General features: G+C 33.7%; 1 protein-coding gene across 3 annotated transcripts in view; it reads left to right on the plus strand.

Moving 5' to 3' along the window:
* The first annotated feature begins 6,788 nt into the window (after window positions 1-6,788).
* The window catches only part of LOC111087520, a 56,448-nt gene continuing 55,085 nt past the window's right edge, over window positions 6,789-8,151 (plus strand). For all 3 annotated transcript variants that reach the window (XM_022394423.1, XM_022394422.1, XM_022394420.1), the window contains exon 1: window positions 6,789-7,118. The gene's annotated coding sequence lies outside the window, so the exon portion shown is untranslated. The remainder of the gene's footprint in view (window positions 7,119-8,151) is intronic.

The raw sequence follows: 8,151 nt of genomic DNA on the forward strand, positions 1-8,151 counted from the left end.
AACACCTGAAAATAACTGTGGTAGTGTTAAACATAAACGCAATCGACTAGAACACCTGAAAATAACTGCGGTAGTGTTAAACATAAACGCAATCGACTAGAACACCTGAATATAACTGTGGTAGTGTTAAACATAAACGTAATCGACTAGAACACCTGAATATGGCCGAGTGATACCGCTTTGAAAATCGTAAAGCTTATAAAATGGATTATCCTTTTTTTTATTTCCCGGTAGGATAGCGATAAATTTACGGATTTATAACACTAAAAGCCAGGGTTCGATCCCCATGATGGACGCAGCAGATAACCTGTGCGGCTTTGATTTAAAACAAACAAAGGTTTCTCCCTAGTGGCACAGCGGTATGTCTGCGGACTTACAACGTTAGAAACCGGGTTTCGATACACGCGGTGGGCAGAGCACAGATAGTCCATTGTGTAGCTTTGTGTTTAACTTCAAACAAACAAAGAAACTTTTTTTTTTCTAAAATGTTGTTAATCTTACTATAAGGGACGTAGCATGTATGTCAGAATCTATGTATAGGAACTAAAACTCCTCACAACAAGAACACGACTTTCACTAGGACTGTACGTGAGGGTTTGATTATATCTTCATTGTTGCAAAACCGGAGGTCTTAAAAAAAACTATTATTTTTTGTTCAGTAAATGGTACCACTTTTAATATATACAAAAACATTACAGTTTATATCAGTAAAATTTATGAAACTTTTGGACTTGTACATTGAATCACTTTGATGAAATGAGTTGCATAGGACTAGAGAGGACACCCCGAACACTTTTCCCGTGCAGTACCTCGCAAGAAAAAAAAAAGAAAAAGAAAATCCTGTTTTAGAAAATCTTCACTTTTTATATTTTTTTTTGAATGAGGTATGAATACTATGATTAGTAATTACTAGCACAAACAGACGCCCGTAGGGCGGCGTCTCTGCTTGTACATTTAAAGCAGTTAATTTTGAAATTGTAAAAGAATCGTATTTAGATGGATCCGGTTTAATTAATTGATCTTAACGCTTGGTGTTATCTGTGCAGTAGTGTTGTTCTGATAAAATATGACAAAGACTGGAAATTAAATATCAAAATATGATCACGACTGGCATAACCAATAGCAAAAATAAAAATCAAGACTGGAATATCGAATAGCAAAATATGACGAATATCGGAATATCGAATAGCCAAATATGACCAATACTGAAATATCAAATAGCCAAATATGACCAATACCGGAATATCAAATAGCAAAATATGACCAATATCGGAATATCAAATAGCAAAATATGACCAATATCGGAATATCGAATAGCCATATATGACCAATACCGGAATATCGGATAGCAACACATGACCAATACCGGAATATCAAATAGCAAAATATGACCAATACCGGAATATCGAATAGCAGAATATGACCAATACCAGAATATCAAATAGCAAAATATGACCAATACCGGAATATCAAATAGCAAAATATGACCAATACCGGAATATCAAATAGCAGAATATGACCAATACAGGAATATCCAGTAGCAAAATATGACCAATACTGGAATATCGAATAGCAAAATATGACCAATACCGGAATATCCAGTAGCAGAATATGACCAATACCGGAATATCCAGTAGCAAAATATGACTAATACCGGGATATCAAATAGCAGAATATGACCAATACAGGGATATCAAATAGCAGAATATGACCAATACCGGAATATCGAATAGGAAAATATGACTAATACCGGAATATCAAATAGCAGAATATGACCAAGACCGGAATATCGAATAGCAGAATATGACCAATACCGGAATATCCAGTAGCAAAATATGACTAATACCGGAATATCAAATAGCAGAATATGACCAAGACCGGAATATCGAATAGCAGAATATGACCAAGACCGGAATATCAAATAGCAGAATATGACCAATAACGAAACATCATAATGTCTTTATCTAGTGATTTAGTAAACTAAATAAATATTTACTTAGCGAATGTATGGTGTATGAAAACCTTTTTTTTTTCATCGAGAACGTGAAATCTAACAATGAAATTTTCAAAGCAATAGTGTTGCATAAATGATAGGATGTACATTAAAATATAATAAATGAATAAAATGAGAAGACTAAGAGTGGAGTAAAATATGGAATATCGAATAGTAAGATATGACCAAAACTAGAATATCCAGTAGCAAAATATGACCAATACTGGAATATCGAATAGCAAAATATGAACAATACTGGAATATCGAATAGCAAGCAGTTTTTCGTTTTATTTTTACAACTCATAAAAACCAATGAATCAACTATTTGAGACAAAGGAAACTTACAATATCTATTATTGTGTACTTGCCCTCTTTACAGCCTTCAAGAATCTTGGTTTTATAATCTTGATCATTGTTAAGTACACGTGTGGTGTTTTTCTATTCTTAAACTCAGCGCACTCCCCTCCAGTGTCTGTGGGCTCATAACGCTAAAATTCGGGTTTCGATACCGTTGATGGGCTCGTTGTGCACCTTTATTTTTTGGGAAATACATTTTGATAAGTTGAATATGGATACGTTACCTGCATTGGTCAATCAAGGAGCTAAGAAAAATAATTCCATGATTTGTTTAGACTGTTACTTGGAAGTAAGAGCGTTCAACTACAGAACTGAAGCATTCGTATGTGTATTTAGCAACGAGGATAGATTCGTAACCTGTACGTTACACTGTGCAACAGACGGATACGTGTATCCGTGTAGTAAAAAGACGGGTGTAATTCTAGAAGGTGGTATATTTTATCGGTCAATAATGCATTTACTTGTGTTTATGGCATACATAATAGTAAAACACACACTCGTATATTTTCATATTCGATTTGAAGGTAAATCCTTAACCTAGGACTTGAGTTGGCTGTGGGTGTGTTATAAGATTAACAGTCAGTCCATTAGCGTGGATGGTGGGTGGTATGGTGCTGCTAACTGGCTACTTTCCCTTCTGGTCAGTAGATCAAAGTTAGGGACGGCGGCAGATAACCTTAGAATCTTTGTATCACAAAAAAAATGTTCCCCGCATTTTAAGCTGTTGGTGTGTTATAAGAGTGACAGTCACACGTGAACTAAGTAAAAAAAGACAAACAAAGAAACAATTGCACGTGAAATATAACATAGCAGGCGTTACGTAGTAGTATTGTAACCTCCAATAGCGGCCAACGTATAAAATAGCAGTGACAAAAAGAGTTAAACAGTAATTAATATTAATGTTAACGATAATTTCTTAATAAGGATATTCACAATTTCCAAGCTCGTCTTGATGTCTGAACATATACCTTCTTATAACTGCATGTGATTAGTTTTAAAATATTTTTTTACTCTACTAATATAAACGTATATATATATAAATACCATACAATTAATCAATACCTTCACATATACGCCTGCTAACTGCTATATATTTTAAAATACATGTACCTATCTATCTACCGATCATCAGAGAAAGCTTTTATTTTACGAATATCGTGTACGAAATGTTTGTAGACATTTATGTAATTGTATCATAATTCTAAGAACTTGCGAGTGAAAGTAAAGACAATTGTGTAACAATATGTCAATCACACTATATCTGGTATCTCCAGTGCCAACGAGGCATTTCACCCAATCCAGGTACCAACATGCTGGTTGGATACAAAAGACACAATCGTCATTGTGACGCTACTTATATCATCCAATTGCGCTTATATTATGGAATTAGGTGTAGATCAAATAGAGCCGAAACGTAATAGGAAGGTTAAGTAAAACAATAACAATAATGTGTTATTGGGATTACGGCCGAAAATGTCGTTAGCGACGATGGTGCCCAGCTGATGAAACAATAAATTATAATCTTTGTAAGTAATTTAATTAGCTATACTCATTATCGGATTGATTTTTAGTTTCGCTCTAAGCAGGTAGGTGGCTCTGATCAGAAATTAATATTAATTATTCAAAATATTTATAATTAGAGTGTAAGGCATTTATAAAAGTAGATCTGATTGGTTAATAAACATTTGCGTCTTTTGTACTTATGGTAAAAATTGCCTAAAGCTTGGAATACAGAAATTAGGAAATATAAGTTCGCAAAATTTCAAAGAAATGTTCCAAACTTATGGTTCGCTCTCCCTGATTCAGAGCGCATGCGTATAACAACGGATTTGTTTGTGTCAAATCGCGCATATGCTTGAAGTGCGTTCTCCTATACAGAAGTCTGTCCTGGATCAAATGGACCGACTCATCGTCTCTCTACTCATTTTATCACCCGTGCAATAAACGTGACTATGGGACAGCCTAACGCAACATCATAAAAATTCTAGAAGTCAGTTGTTATTGTTTTCTTTGTGCAAAACTGCACAATTGGCTATCGAACCCTTAATTTTAGGGTCGTAAGTCCATAAACTTACCGCTGACCCACCGGGGGACTGGAAAGTCAGAATCTGTCATGAGAATAACGTGTACATTTCAACAGATCTTGGTTCCATTTCTACATCTAAATCACATCTTATCTCCACCCCCACCCACCCCCGAATTACAAATTATGTGTCGTGAACATTGTCTCCCCCCAGAATTACAAAGTTTCCCCACAGAATTACAAATTATGTGTCGTGAACATTGTCTCCCCCAGAATTACAAATTATGTGTCGTGAACATTGTCTCCCCCAGAATTACAAATTATGTGTCGTGAGCTGTCTCCCCCCCAGGATTACAAGTTATGTGTCGTGAACTTTGTTCGTCTGTAAAAGTTATAACAGAATAAGTCGTAAAGAATACAGTCTTTAATAAAATGGAGGACATGTATTTCAGTTCAGTGCTTATTTCAAATTAGTAATCTTTTAACAGTCTTAACCACACTAAGAACCTACCTACAATGTCCCGGTTTTAGAGGCTATAATCAATGTTTTTGAAAATTATATACAGATCCCGTGACGACTAGGGAGCCTTGCTTTAGTGCAGAAACGTTGTAAAGAGGGGAATAAAAAACTCCACAGAGTAACAGGGGGAAAAAAAATAGTATTTACCAAAGTGTCTACGGCCTAAAAGGTAACGTAGAATGAAATAATAAATGACTTCCCAGTTGAGTTTAGACTTCCCAGGTGGATTTAGACTTCCCTAACTAATGTTTCCACCATTCTTTGTCTATTTTTGGACATGAGCATTACTTTAGGTTAAGTTTCATATAAATTAAAATATTAAAAAAGAAAAAAGTTATTCTGTTTTTAAATGGTTTTCTTTGCCCGAACCTGATCACGATGAGCTGTGGTGTTATATCGCCTAGTACCACGTTGCTAAGGGACTTGTAAGTCAACCGAGACTGCTGATCGTGGATGAGTAAAGCAGAAAATTGCTTCGTAACATTTTATTCTCTGTCTGCGCACTTTGTGGGAGTTACTAATGAGTGTTTAGCAATGTAGTGACTGACACAAGCTTCTTCTTTCCAACTCGTGTTAATAAGTATAACTGGTTCCGTTGTTAGGGTTATTGTAGAGTTGGCTGACTATAAGGAAGCGGTTTCTCCTGACCAAAAAACAATATCAGGATGCGTCTTCCCATCCATTTTTTTTATCATTATTATTATTATTATTTATTTATAGAGACAAGCTGTGTAGATACTTCACGACTGCTGTTTTCCGTTCTGTAATTAGAAATACAATTTTTATATTAAGTAACTTACATAAATATTCAGCACTGTTTCGTATAACCAATATAACATTTCAGTAAAACCCATATAGCATTTCAGTAAAACCAGTAACATACATCAGTAAAAACCAATATAACATTTCAGTAAAACTAGTATAGCATTTCAGTAAAACTAGTAACATATGTCAGTAAAACCAGTATAACGTTTCAATAAAACCAGTAACATACATCAGTAAAACCCATATAACATTTCAGTAAAACTAGTATAGCATTTCAGTAAAACTAGTAACATATGACTGACATATGTTACTAGTTTTATTGAAACGTTATACTGGTTTTACTGACATATGTTACTAGTTTTATTGAAACGTTATACTGGTTTTACTGAAATATGTTACTAGTTTTATTGAAACGTTATACTGGTTTTACTGAAATAATGCCCAGTATAACATAAACAATTAAACAACTTTCTGTAATAATGCCCAGTATAACATAAACAATTAAACAACTTTCTACAATAATGCCCAGTATAACATAAAGAATTAAACAACTTTCTGTAATAATGCCCAGTATAACATAAAGAATTAAACAACTTTCTGTAATAATGCCCAGTATAACATAAACAATTAAACATGTGTAAGAATAAGACACTTATATCTCGAATAGACATTATTTTCTCAATTTGTTTATACTCATGAAATGAATGAAAACGTTTACACTTGTATAATAATAGCGTAATAAATATATAACAGTTTGGTAAATGTAACAACTTTATAACACGTTTTTACAAACACGCTATTACTTTTTTTTACTGTCGTATCTAAGTTTCATTAAAATTTATACCTAGTTGTTACTTCACTAAAGTACTGTATTGGTTTTACTTAAACGTTATATGGGTTTTACAGAAAGTATTTCTCTTCGTGTTTAAACGCATAGCTTTCATATTCCATAGTCGTAGCAAGATCTTCCTTTTTAGGATTTTCCGAACTGTTAGAGTATAGTTTAAATGTAGTGTCTCATATTTTACGTAAAATCTCGGGTCTCTAAGCGTTCTAAGTTCAAAGTTGATACTCCTGGGCACGCGATAGAACCGCGGCTGCGCGTGAGAGGCATAACACAGAACGAACGGTAGAATAGTTATCCCGAGCACGTGAAACCTTATCAACAAAGTTTCTAGTGTTCGCGAGGGTAGCGTTGGCGGAGAATGTCACCCGTTAGTATTTTGAACCCTATCGCTGAGTTCTTGGATTTTGTAAACTACATTTTAACACGCTTCAGAAACATAAATCATTGCTGGCAATGATTACTATAACTTGTTACGACCCTCCTCTTTCTGTAAGATATCAAATGTTTTTAACGCCAGTGTTAGCCGCCTGATTTATACAACTTATTTAACTTGTCTTATTAAAATGTCTATATTCGGCAGTTTGATGGAATAGCTAAGCCCGTTCACCCAAAGGTAGGATATATATATGCTGATGTAAGTTAAAAGGTTTATGCAAGAAATGCCTTTTATTGTGAGAAGTTATTATATCACGAGGTAACACTGAATCCAGATAATCGAAATATTTAATGATTGATGTAACTTTTCAAGATCAAGTTAACACAGTGTTTGATTTGTTAAAAATAAATTCAACTAGCTAATCGTACATTTCGCTGGTTTGCATTATTTGTGGGCTTAATTCAACTTCTTTCAGACATACGTTTCATGTCGAATTTCTGTTGTTTAATTGTTAACCTGTAAGGTTATATCATACGCGTATCAATAGTATTTTGGTTAGTTTAACTATCGAACTGGATAAAAATCGCTATATTTTCAAGCATCATAAGTATACATCAATTTTAAAGTCTAAGCTAGTCCCAGTAATTATCAAATGTTCCGTCAATTTAATGATTATAATTAGTAGAACAGTTATAGCATCGATAGCTTAAATGATGGTATTCTTCCTTATTTTGAAATTGCTTAAATCCGACAGACAACGTTTTAAATGCTATTATATATAAATTGACCGAATTGGTTCATTGGTCTTTAAAAGTTTTGTATAGAAGCATATTATGATGTATATAACCTTATTAATTAGTCAATCTATGGTGTTATATATATATATCCAGATTCGGCAATAACTGATCGTGTAATACTGTAATTACAGACAATAAACTGTAGCTAATTCTTGATAGTATTGTTACTACGCTAGAATATCTTACACATCCTGCGAGAGTTTGGATCATTTATTTTTATATGTGTGAATAATCTGGAAATATAGGAATGATGATAGTATTGTTACTACGCTAGAATATCTTACACTACCTGCGAGAGTTTGGATCATTTATTTTTATATGTGTGAATAATCTGGAAATATAGGAATGATGATAGTATTGTTACTACGCTAGAATATATTACACTACCTGCGAGAGTTTGGATCATTTATTTTTATGTGTGAATAATCTGGAAATATAAGAATGATGATAGTATTGTTACTACGCTAGAATAT

This window comes from Limulus polyphemus, unplaced genomic scaffold, assembly GCF_000517525.1.
Source record: "Limulus polyphemus unplaced genomic scaffold, Limulus_polyphemus-2.1.2 Scaffold2253, whole genome shotgun sequence".
Taxonomy (NCBI): Eukaryota; Metazoa; Arthropoda; class Merostomata; order Xiphosura; family Limulidae; genus Limulus; species Limulus polyphemus.